The 13,849-nt window shown below is 35.5% G+C and overlaps 1 long non-coding RNA gene across 1 annotated transcript in view; it reads right to left on the reverse strand.

The window, feature by feature from the left end:
- Positions 1–13,849, reverse strand: part of si:dkey-172h23.1 — a 93,263-nt gene that overhangs the window by 64,802 nt on the left and 14,612 nt on the right.

The following is a 13,849-nucleotide window of genomic DNA, read 5'->3' on the forward strand; positions in this document are numbered from 1 at the left end:
CGCTCACTGTATATTATCTCTTTTTCAGACCATTATCTGTAAACCCTAAGGATGGTTGTGTGTGAAAATCCCAGTAAATTAGCAGTTTATGTCTATTTAAGATAAATCTATTTAAGATTTAATTGACTGATTAAAAATTTGCATCAATCAGCAGTTGGACAGGTGTACCTAATAAAGTGAGTTTGTTGAGTCAATGCTATGTATAACTATAACAGAGTGAAACTTTATGATTTGCATTTGTTTTAAAAGCATTTTAAGAGAGTTTAAAGCATCCGGGCACAGTAAATACAAGATTTTTAGCTTTAATGAAGAGTAATTTCACTGAACTATTAATACAACATAGACTATACAGTGTTATTTTACATTTCATTATTTAATTTCTTTGCCTGAATACTGTTTGACTCTCTGGAAAACCATGAAGCACTGCTTATTTTACTTTTTCCTTTGCTCTGTTGTAATTATTCTTTCTAGCAATTTGTTTATTATTGTTTTATACTTGATTAACATTCTTACAAAATCACCCCAATCAATCTAAATGCAATATATATATATATATATATATATATATAAATATATATATATATATATATATATATATATATATATATATATATATATATATATATATATATATATATATATATATATATACATACATATATATATATTTATATATTTATTTATTTATTTTTTTATTTATTTTTTTTTTCCAAAAAGAGCTCTATAAAAATCTCATTTTAAATTTATAGACATCTTGGCATTTCATTAAGCATTTTATTTCAAAATGTGCATACAAATAGGTGGATGGAAACATAATGTAGCTAGTGCTAGGACTCATTTTTTGCAAGAATTACTGCTTCAGTCAGTGTGGTATAGCATGGGGGCGATCAGAGCACCGCTGAGGCCTTATTGAAACCCGGGTTGCTTTGATAACAGCCTTCAGCTCATCTGTATTGTTTGCTTGGATGTTCCTTATCTTCCTCTTGACAATACCTTATAGATTCTCTATTTCAGGTCAAGGCGAGTTGGCTGGCCAATCAAGCAGAGTAATATCAGGGTCAGCAAACTATAGTTAGAAGTAGTTTTGCGCAGGTGCTGCTAAATCCCTGCTGAAAAAGGAAATCGGCATCTCCAAAAAGCTTGTCAGCAGAAGTAAGAGTGAAGTGATCTAAAATATCCTAAAATACAGACTTTGGACTTTATAAAGCACATTGGACCAAGACCAGCAGAAGACATGACTCCTCAAATCATCACAGACTGTGGAAACTTCACACTGGATTATGTGTCTCTCCAGCCCTTTCAGCTTTCGTTTTCTGGAAATCTGTCAAGTAAGTATCTTCTCCACATAAACATCTTGCAATATATACAAATTACATATGTGACATATAGGATTATATTTGGATTTAACATACAGTTAAGAGGTATTAGCCCTACTGAATTATTAGCCCCCATTATATTTTTCCCCCTGATTTCAGTATAACGGAAATATTTTTTCAACCCTTTTGTAAACATAATAGTTTTAATAACTCATTTCTAATAGCTGGTTTCTTTTATCTTTGCCATGATGAGTATATAATATTTTACTAGATATTTTTTTTAAGATACTAGTATTTAGCTTAAAGTGACACTTAAAGGCTTAACTGGGTTAATTAGGCAAGTTAGGTTAATTAGTCATTGTATAACAGTGGTTCATTCTATAGTAAATCCAAAAAAAAAAAAAAAAAACATTGCTTAAGGAGGCTAATAATACTGACTTAAAATGGTTAAAAAAAGATTGATTCTAGCCGAAAAATAAAACAAATAAGACTTTATCCAGGCAAAAAAAATATTATAGGAAATACTGTGAAAATGTCCTTGCTCTGTTAAACTTAATTTGGGAAATATAAAAAGATATTAATAATTGACTTCAACTGTATGTAAAATTGACATCGCATATAATTAATTTAAAAATGGCCACTTACATTTTTTTTTCAATTATTGGAACTACAAATATGTACAGTACATATATGTTTAATTACATTGGCTATAATTGTATATATGTATTCAAATATGGCCATATATGAACAATATTAAATGTGTAGCAGTGCAATATAGCTGTATATCAGCACTGATGCGAGGTGTGCGTTGGCTAGAGGCCACAGGCTGAGTGCTTTAGTGCCCCCCTACCAGTGCTGATATAAAGCTATATTGTACTGCTACTCAGGGATATGCAAGAGTTCGTCGACATAATGGGGAGTCTCAACAATCCTTTTGTCAGAGGAACTACTTTCTTCCGCCATTCTTTCATTCATTCGTTCATCTGCACCTGACGTCAGAAGAGCTGTAACCATTGATAACTCACCAACATCACTTTAGAGCTAGTGTTAGAATGATTCTCTATCGTAATGTCTAAAGTGATGTCAAAACACATGGTTTTGCTCATATTTTAAGATTATAAGGCTGAACGGCATGAAATGTCATCAGTCTACTGAGATTTCCCAGTATTTCTCTGTTGCAATCGGGAGATCACAATAATTACCCCGGAAAAAGCCAAAAGCAAAGCAAACACTGCCAGATTACTATGGTATAAATACAGCACTACAACATATAAAAGAGAGAGATGGACTTAGAATATCACTTAAATGTTTTAAAATGATTTGATCAGCTGTGGTTTGAAATGTACAAGTTTTTCTCCTCTAAGGACTTATGCAGTCTCTGTCGCCATCTTGTGGTAAAACGTCAACCGTCTTTGCTCTACTTAGTATGACAGGCCAATGGCCGTGAACGTGGTAAATCTCCAAAACTATAAATATTTAAAATATGCACTGTCCTCATAAATAAACTGCATAGTTGCAATCTAAGTAACTACATTCTCGCCTGAAAACCCTCAATAGTTAATTATGTTGTCCAGCAGCTGCAATATTTGTCAAACTATAGTGAGTTTATTGATCTGCTGTCACCCTATGTGAGCGGAGTAATACACCACAAGGGTAAAGAGGCTGTGCAGATACTGTTATTGCAGAATATAGACACGGAAATCAGCCAATTAGATTCAAGAACCAGACAGAACTGTTGTATAAAAATTTATATAAATGCAAATATAAACGTATATGTCATATACTGTATGTCATTAGCATATATTTCCATATAGTACATTTCCATATTGGGTCCCCATGATAGTGGTTTAGGTAACTAATCAATTATAAAACAATTTTGAACATTCTTATATTTTAAGATACAATTTTTTATTTTAATTTTAAAAATGTATATATAAAATATTTTTAAAATTGGGCTATCCGGCGTGGCCCTCAAATTTTCAGCATTTAAAAAGATGTCATCTCAAAATGAAAGGTAAACAATAAAAGGTGCAACGTTGACATAATGCAAGCAGGGGTCATTTATACTAATAAGAGTTACAATATATAAAATAAACAATGGCAAAGTAATGATGCACTAAGGTCACAGATTTGTATTATTTCTAAAGAAACAGCCTTATATATGAATATTGATACTGTATAATGTCATGTGACACTACGTTAATAAGACAAAATACGCTTAGTCCAAATATGAATAAATAAATATTTAAGAAGAAGATAACTACATAATCTGATAACACAAACATGATCCTAAAAATCATTATTCGTTTCTTAGGGTGCTTGTTAGTGTAAATTGTTATCATGGTTGCATTAGCCTGTCGGGGAAAAGAGAGCTGTCTAATAACATTAATTGCATTACACAAAAAATACAAAGTTCATCAGAAGGTTTTGCACTTTATTTAATGCTGCTTTTATTACATTAACACGGTCAAATATTAGAGCCGTGGTAGGGATGGTTTGTTTCCCTGAAAGCTGAATAATTAACTAAATGGATTTCTCTACTACCAGACTATTTATTTCCATGGATAAGAGTTGTCCGCGTCTAAGATGCTTTGTTTTGCGTTTCATCTTCATGGAATGAATTTCATGATTTTGCCAAGTACGATGCGATCCTGAATTAACATCTATGTTGATCCTGAAACATAATTTTTGTCGGAAAATGTAATCCATACCTGTTCCCTACCCCTAAGCCCGACCATAACTGTAAATTATTGCCAAAATCAGATGGTAATAATAGTAGGATAACACTCACATGGAAGTGCATAAACTTAACATAAACTGTAAATGTACCTCTTAATTCTGACTGGCTGATTGGAATGTTGTTACAGGTTCAACATAGCTGTTAATCCAGGAACATGTTAGGGCTGCTCGATTATGGGAAAAATTCTAATCACAATTATTTTGGTCATAATTTTCATCACAATTTTTCAAAATGGTTATCAGATGAAGTCAAAATTTTTCGCCCTCCTGTGAATTTTAAATTTTTTTTGTAAATTTTTCTCAAATTATGTTTAACAGAGCAAGGAATTTTTCGCAGTATTTCCTATAATAATATTTCTTCTCCAGAAGGTTTTATTTGTTTTATTTTTATTTTAAAATATTTACTGTTTTAATACCTAACTATTTTAATATTAACTAATATGAACTATTTTAGGGTCAATATTATTATCCCCCTTAAGCAATATTTTTTGATCGTCTGCAGAAAAAAAAACACTGCAATGACTTGCCTTATTAACCTAACTTTGATCTAATTAAGCCTTTAAATGTCACTTTAAGCTGAATACAAGTATCTTGAAAAAATATCTTGTAAACTTGTATGTACTTTCATCATGGCAAAGATAAAAGAAATCAGTTATTAGAAATGATTCGTTGTTGTTGTTCACTTTGGGATTGTAAATAAAAGCACACATTTTTTGGCATTACTTTGGTTGTCTTTCCACTCATTCACTGTTTATGTAAATATATTTTAATTAAATAAATGTCAAACCCCACACCCTAGACTAACATCAGGGGTTTGTAACAGTTATTAAAACTATTACGCTTCTAAGTTATTAAAACTGCTCGTCTCTGGGGCTGAGCACACACACACAGCATGCAATCTCTTTCGCGCTTTTAAAAACAATGATTTGAAGGTACATGCGCATCCTGTGCTGCAAAAGTTATAATACATTACATGCAAAATTTTCACGTGAAACTGAGCTTTGCAGAGTAACAAGTGTGTGTATAACTTGAAAGGGGGCGGTATTTGACGTTATAATCATTTTATCTCGATTACTGTTTTTCATAATCGTTAGAAGTCAAAATCAAAAATGAATTTCGATTAATTGCACAGCTCTAAAACCTGTCCTACTTGGTGAAATCAGGTTGGCTAAAGGCCTAACTCTTGATTTTAGATTTGCTAAAAGCCCACTCAAAGAAATATGTTTGGCGCTTGTTCAAACTACTTATTTAAAATAAGCTGAAACAACGCAATTCTTGCAGGTTTCTTTGGGACAGCTTAATTGTTTTATGTTCAATTAACTTAAAAGCGTAAAAAAAACACTAAGTTAACTTAATTGAATTACATCGGGACAACATGAAAGGATTGTGTGGAACCTGGCATTTCTTAAAGTTAGCCTAATTTTTGAAACATGTATACAGAGGACCAACCCAGGCTCATTCTGAAAATGTACCTCTATATACATTTCTAGAGACCGTGAAATCCACCCCAGGAGGTACGTTTTTCTGCAGGTTTTGTTTTCGCAAATCCACGAGAAGCTGCTGTGTACACTTTTTGAGAAGTCAAATTTTATTTGCAAATGCCATTCGTGCCTGTTGTTCTCGCATAAACCCACCAGAGGCCACTGTTGATGACTGTTTGACCGACTGAATAAATGACTGACTGACTCAACCGTGGTCAACTCCTCTTTGCATCTCAAATCTGCCGAGGTACTGTACATGGTGAGCTAACGGGACAAAGTGGTTAAAGTGGGAAAGCTGTCCATATGGGGTTAAGCAGTCAGCTGGTAAGTGCGAAAAAAGGAACGGCATCATACCGCCCTGTAGCGTTCGTTTAAAAAATAAAATGCAGCCATACGTACTTCTGGCAACATAATTTGCGATCACCAGAAACGCATATAAAACTAAGTTTTCAGAATCAGCCTATGTTGCAGAGGACACATGAACACTACTACACCACTACCATCTACCCATCCTGAAATTCAAATACAACAGCCCACAAGATTGTCCACTGTACTTAGGCCACAGGCCTAAGTACAGCACAATATGTGTGCAAGGGTGCTTCTGAGGTTAGATACACAGTAGTGATGGAAAGTTCAGATTGTGAACGGGAAATGTTGTGACAATCCTCGCACTAGGACTCAACCTATCAAAAATATGTAGCAAGCAATCATAATTCCAGTCAGTCAAAACATCACCATGATCTGAAAAGTTTCTTATAATTAAGTTTTGCAACCCAACTGTATCATGATTCACTTGTTTAAATTCAATTATGACTATACATTAGGCTTGGGCGGTAATACTTTGTTATGGTATACCGCGGGATCTAAAAATAGCAACGGTGTCGGTTTCAATACCATTATACCGTCATAAAAACAATGCCCTTAAATAGGAGACAAGTATTAAATATTAAATAACCTTTATTTAATGGCTAAAAATACGTATGCATGATTGTCATCACAGGACAGTGTGAAGGAGAGGGAGAGAGGGAGAGGGAGAGGTGGCAAGTCACGCACCAAAGTGACCTGCAGTTTGGCAGTATTTACGGTTTCGACTGAATGAGAAGGGAGACGTGGTAAATATGAACTAGAGGTCTGCATTAGAGCTAAAGATCTGTCCCCGAACCCGACGGGACCCGGCAGGACCCGACGGGTTCAGGTTTGATTTCTATCCTTTTAGACGGGGTCGGGTCCGGCCGGGCTTGGCTTTGCTTGTGCAGTAGGAAAATAAGTAGTTGTGTGATGCATTTCGATTAGCGAGAGAAAGTAATCGTTTGTTACAACGTTAAAATCTATTCCTGTAAAGGTGAAACAAATGATGACGGTGAAGTTAAAAAGAGCAAACTTTGACGGCGGTCAAACCAGTCACTAGTTCATAAGGAGCAGTCATTCTAGCCGCCAAGGTATTTCAGCGGTCGCTCATACACTGCGTATTATGGTAAAGTGCTTAACCACAAGCTGACAGGTAAAAAGACGAGGAGACTCGCTACATTGAAACTGCTGTCATGGAAAATTAAATGGATGTTCCTGGCTGGTAGTGGATGAACAAACAATCCTACCCAAAACTTGCAAGGTTCGGTGCTGCTGGATGCACCATCCTGAGCGCAGGACTGCGCTTAAGCCATTTACAGTGGATTCAAAAATGTTCCTCCACAAAAACACATAGCCTAATCATGGTGAGTAAAGGATTTTAAAATTATAAATAAATATTAATTAAACCATATATTCATAATGTAGACAGAGTATACAGGCTAATGTTGGCATTATTCTTTTAATATTCAGCTTCACCATCACCTTAAGGCCAGATTGTGAAGAGAAGTGGTGAAACAAATCTTGCACAGCCTTTATCTTAATTTTGTTATTGCCAAAATACCGTCATAATTTAGAATTTATTTAAATTTAATTTGTTAAGCAAGACTTCTTTTTATTAGTGTGTTGGCCTAATATGTACCTAGGCCTATTTAGAGTGCTGAGATGTTACGATGTTACAAAGGACTTATTTTATTTCTTTGTTTCAACTTCCAAGTGGCCTATAGCCTATGTTTGTACGAATAAATTATGTTAAAACATATAAATGACTCATTCTTGGAAAAAAAAGGCAAAAGAGCCGTGTGCCTGTGCACATTTGAATAATGCTGGGCTGTAAACGGGTTTGGCCTTTAATAAGCTGTGAATTAAAATGTACCTGTTGAGCTCGGGCCTATTGGGCCCAATTTTTATGGCCCGATTACAGATCTAGTCTGCATTCCCGCTGTTGTAATGCGGGAGCCGACCAGATTTCTTGCGGTGTGGGAATAAATTTCCGAATAAAGCTCAGGAGCGGTCTGTAACTCTGGTCTAGATTAAAAGCGAGCGAGCACATAAACAATGCTCTCTCTATGTGTGTGTGTGTGTGTGTGTGTGAATAAGAGAGAGAGAGAGAGAGAGAGAGAGAGAGAGAGTGTCCCGTGCAGGAGAATACAAACAAGACAAACAGGTGACCGCGAACCTAAGGTTGCATATACGGTATTCAGTTTCTTAATGGTTTAGGCACGAGCCAACAGTTTGGTGACGCTGTCTGAGCCTTACGTCATATTTTTTTTATTATGCACGGTAATACAGCATACCGGGGTAAAATAGGGAGAAGGTTTGACGGTATCAAAATTTAGATACCGCTGAACTAGTTCAACCAGAATACTTTGTCACAGCAGGTTGTCATGTACTGTTTGGGTTAGATTCACTATCCACTGTTTGTTCACAAAAATAAATAAAAAGAGATGAAAATGGCCAGGTGTAAATGGAAATGTCTCTTCCTCGTCAACTAGCGGATTTAGGCATGGGCAATATGGGTGATCGCTCAGGGTGGCATCTTGCTGGGGGGCGGCACGGGGAGACAGTGCAAAAAAAAAAAAAAAAAATAACGAGCCCCAGACAGTAAAAGCTTTGAGATATTATTTACTTGATGCAAGTATATTAAATTAGAGAGGTAATCCCAGAATAAAGACGTCAGGGGCTATTCACATCTGCCGTCTTTTGCACACGCAAGATTTTTCAGCGAGTTTTGCAAGTTGAAAAAACTAAAGTTATATCATGATCTTCAGTTACATTTAGGATTTATGATGTTTGTTATAATAATCATTGTATAATAATATTATTAATAATAATGATAATTTTATTTGTTTGTAATAAAAATAAATACAAATAAATATTTCTTGCAGTATATATATATATATATATATATATGTGTGTGTGTGTGTGTGTGTGTGTGTGTGTGTGTGTATATACATACATACATACATACATACATACATACATACATACATACATACATACATACATACATACATACATACATACATACATACATACATACATACATACATACATACATACATACATACATACATACATACATATATATATATATATATATATATATATATATATATATATATATATATATATATAAAAGAAACATTTTTATTTATGTATAATAAATAAATTAAATTGTATGTTTTTGGGTAGTGGGGGCATGACCCCCTGGATCCCTGTAATAGGCTACGTGATGATTACTTAATAATTTTGCAGCAAGAAAGGCAAGAAAGGTCCAGATGTAGTGACATGTTAACATTTTACTTTGTTTGTGTGCTGTCTGAATTGTTTGTTTAAGACAATTACATGTGTTCTGATCGAATAATAAGAAGTCAACCACATAATTTCTATATGGTTCTAGTTTTTTTTTTGGAGCGGGTGTGGCTGTATATGGGATGGTTCGCCCAGCGTGCCATTTAGAACCACCACTGCATTTAATCAACCAAAACACAGCCCAAAACAGGAGTAATAAATACTACAGTGAATATTTAACATGAAACATTTTTTCCAACTGCTTAACTTGATTTCAGAGAGTAAATCAGTTTGCAGTTTAAAAAAAACACAGTATTGAGGATGGTTTGAAGTGATTTTTAAACTTTCATGCAATGCACAGAAAAAAAATGCTCACATCTTTCATGGGCTGTTTGTAGTTTTAAAATAGCGATGAGCAGACCATATACACATGAAAGCATTTTCATTATATACACAAATATTATTTTTGACACTATGAACCTCTGCTGGGCGAGCTACTGGATCATTACCTCCAAATCATTAGAGTGTTTATGGGAAAAATTACATGTTTGCATCTCACCGACTAACTTTATGTGCTTTAAATATGTAAACCATATGTTAGTGGCATTAGCATTGGGTCTTAATGAAACATTGTTATGTCTCATTAAATGTGCTCGTGTGCTTCATTAATGTAACAGTGTCAGACTAGCGTGATGGGAATGCTTCAAAGAGCAGCTGTAGTCGAGAGCAACTCGTGGCGTCAGAGAATATGACAGATGTCAGAGAAGTTGCCTGGGCAACAGGGGTTTTTTGTTCCATGATTGATTCACTGCAGTCACCAGCCAGACATTACAAATGAGTCCGAGAAATGAGTCCCCAGGAATTATTAATGCTGACAAATCTATTGACTGCTGCTCGGCTGAGGGGAATGTAGATGAGGGACTGTAAAAACAGCAAGCGTGACTGTATCTGCGTGAAAGCATCTGCTCCGCTCACACTGCTGAAGTGGCCACAAGTTCACTTGTTAGGCAAAACTACTTGCAACTAAAAAAAGTTTAGTTTGTAATATTAGATACACCTAAATTTCCACAGAGCTTCTTCTGTTTCTGTATTTGGGCTTCTAAAAGACATGACTTGAAAAGAGAAGTGCTTACAGTTTAATTTTAATTATGTTCCAGAGAATTATAAAAATATATGGTTAGCATTTGACAAAAGACAGCTTCCAGAATATCTCCCAGTTCAGTGCTGGATTCAGCTAAAAACTCCAACCATAATAGCAGAAGCTGTGCATTGTGAGCCACAACCTGCAATTGTTTTTATATGTCAAAATTGATGCATTACATGTATAGTTTCTAGCGGTAACGGTATACGTTGTAGCAAGGATGCAAACAACGATGTAATTACTACTTGCAACTAAAAAAAGTTTAGTTTGTATTATTAGACACCTAAACAGATGATCATGACATGCAAAGTTGCCAATTTAGTGACTTTAAAATACTTCCAGAAATTTTTTGCCTTTTGTTTTACACGCTTTCTGAAACTGTTCTGGACTCGAACCCCATCATTGAGGTCAACTCTGCTCTGCGTCTCAAGTCCACCAACCTACTGTACATGGCGAGCTACTGGGCAAACTGGTAACAGGGGAAAAGCTGTCCATAGAGAGGTAAGCAGTCAGCTGGAATCGCAAAAACGAAACAAAAGACATGGGCGGCGTCATACCGCCCCGTAGCTTTTGCTTGAAAGAAGAAATGCATCCATATGTACCTCTGGCTACATAATTCATGCTCTCCAGAAATGTATACAGGGTACGTATTAACAATGAGCCTGTGTTGATTTCATGGACTAACTACTATAAAATTCAAAAGGGTGTGCTGCAAGCTTCACATGCAAATTGAGACTGCATGGAATGCTTTTAATATATACATCTAACCCCATCCCTAACTCTACCCAGTGACGTCACTAACTCAATCTGAGTGCAAGTGTCAGCGCCTGCATGTCTAAGATTCCATGTGGCCTGGGTTTCTTCCAGGTGCTCTGATTTTCCCCACAGTAGGTGAATTGGATAAACTATATTGGGCGTAGTGTATGTGCGTGAATGAGTGTGTATGGAAGTTTTCCAGTACTGGGTTGCAGCTGGAAGGGCATCCGGGCCCGGTTTTTTAAAAGGTTTAATCTGGATAAAATTGATCCGGATTTAGTAATCCTGTTTTTGCGATCCGTGATCACGTAATCCAGCTTACTTTTTGAGCCAGTTTTTCAAAGCAACATTGGATTGGATCAATCTGATCCGGATAGGAACTTTTCAGGATCACTAAATCTGGATTACCAGTGCTCAATCACATTGTAGATGGATAGATAGGCCTATGTAAAGAGCAACAAGTAGAATAGCCAGTGTGGGCTCAATATAACTTTATTTTTATTTGAAATGAAAACACACACACATTTAAAAAAATAATAATAATAAAAACAATAAAAACCCCACCCCATCCTCTTCCAGCAGTCCGCTCATCTGAGACCTACAACACAAACACTGTACATTGAGGATATTTATAATAAGTTTCAAATATAGATGTAAATAAAAAAAGACTTAATGTCAAAAACTCCACAATAAGTTCAGACTTCCTCATCTGATGTGGAGAGAGCAGCTTGCTGAGCAAAGCCTTTAGGAGGCGAATCTCAAGTCTGGCCTTGGTTTGCTGCAGTTTGGTCAGAGTCAGTTGTTCCTCTACCAGATAAAGCTGCGCTTCTGCTCTTTCAGTATCTTTTTGCAATTGTTGAAGGTGATTTAAAAAATCAGTGATTGCCATTCTTTGCATTTTTTTGGGTTATTCTGTAATCATTGCATGCATCACTAATAAATATTCAAAAAACAAAAATATTTTCCATTGTGATATATATATATATATATATATATATATATATATATATATATATATATATATATATATATATATATATATATATATATATATATCAATTATTGACAGAATAAAATATATTGTTTTTGGTCAATATTGACAGCTGTTTGGGGAATTGTTTTATGAGGCCAAGCTATTTCTACTTTGCTGTAGGCCTATACTGAAAGGCTGAAAATGTTAAAGCCAATAATCACTATAGCCTGACAGATAAACAAATAAAATTAAAACTTTATGAATAAATAGTATATCTCGTAAGATCCAAAATAAAAATTATTTAATACATTTTTTAAGTTTTCGGGCATAAAATACACACTAAATCCACCCTTCTGATGAGGTCAGTTTAATCCATGTTTTTTGGATCAAAGTGATCCAAATCCTACAAAATAGGTCTGAAAAACCCAAAGTAAGGGTTTGATCCGGATCAAAACCAAGATTAGATTACGTGATCTAATCCGATTAGGTAATCCGTTTTTTCTTTTGAAAAACCCATTTTCAAGATTTGATCCAATCCCTTATCCAAAATTCCAGTGGATTACTTTTGAAAAACCGGGCCCCGATGTGTGAAAAACAAATGTTGGATGAGTTGGTGGTTCACTCCGCTGTGGCGACCCTTGAAGAATAAAAGATCTAAGCCAAAAGAAAATGAATGAATGCATCTTAATACCCGGGGTTCCCTTTAACACTTATCAGACGAGGAATGTTCAACTCCTCACGGTGCGCTCACACAAAGTAGAATTGAGCTGTTCAAAGCAGGGATCATTTCACCCAGTGACGCGGGGCAATTCTCCTCTAAACAAATATCGACATACAATACATCTTCTCAGCCTCATAATAGAAATAACCTGAATTCCCTGATTTAATGGGAAGAAAAGTGAAAGCTTTTTTGTTGCCAGTGGGAAGCAGAGAAATTGAGTTTGGTAGTAATGAGAGAGTTAGTAAATGAGTCATTTCACTGGCGGTGGAGGAAATGATTTCATACAGCTGAAAAAAGTGACTGAAATAGTATCGGAGCCCACTCAATACAACACACACTGCAGCACTCAACGCAGCTTAAAGAGCTTATCAAAAAGAAATTGCTTAACTGAAGACATTTAATTGCAATATTCAGCGAAGACAGGGTTTGTATTTCTTGGGGGTAACAAACATCATCTTTGGATTACGAATGGTAAGTGGATATGGCACGACTGTGCTGTTTTAACAGTATTACCATGCAATATTGAGGTCTTTGCACACTGAAGTCCAACATTTTCATGTGTTTTTTCATATTTGCATTTGAAAAATATGTACATGGAGTACTATGCAAATTAATTCATCTGTTGCAAAACAATTCAAAGCCAATTAAAGCCGTTTGTCCTTTATATTCTTCAAAAAAGAAAAAGAAAGCATAAATATTGTGTCAATTCAATTCACTGCATAGAGACAAAAGACAGTTGACCTCCTTATGCATGGGATTATCCCGAAATTCAAAGTTTATTTCAGGATATTGGTTGCATTTTGATACTTTGCTGCACATATTCTGTGAACGAATTAATAATAAACAAAGACTGGCAGTCAAAGGTAGCCCTTCTGAAAAAAACAGCTTAAACCAGCCTAGGCTAGTTTTAGCTGGTTGACCAGCCTGGTTTTAGAGGGGTTTCCAGCCATTTCCAGCCTGGTCTTAACTGGTCAGGCTGGGAGATGACCAGATAAGACCAGCTTGACCAGCCAAGCCAGGCTGGTAGCCCCGCCAAAACCAGCTATGTCCAGCTTAAACCAGGCTGGTCAAGCTGGTTTTAGC

Source organism: Danio rerio, chromosome 7 (assembly GCF_049306965.1).
Source record: "Danio rerio strain Tuebingen ecotype United States chromosome 7, GRCz12tu, whole genome shotgun sequence".
Lineage (NCBI taxonomy): Eukaryota > Metazoa > Chordata > Actinopteri > Cypriniformes > Danionidae > Danio > Danio rerio.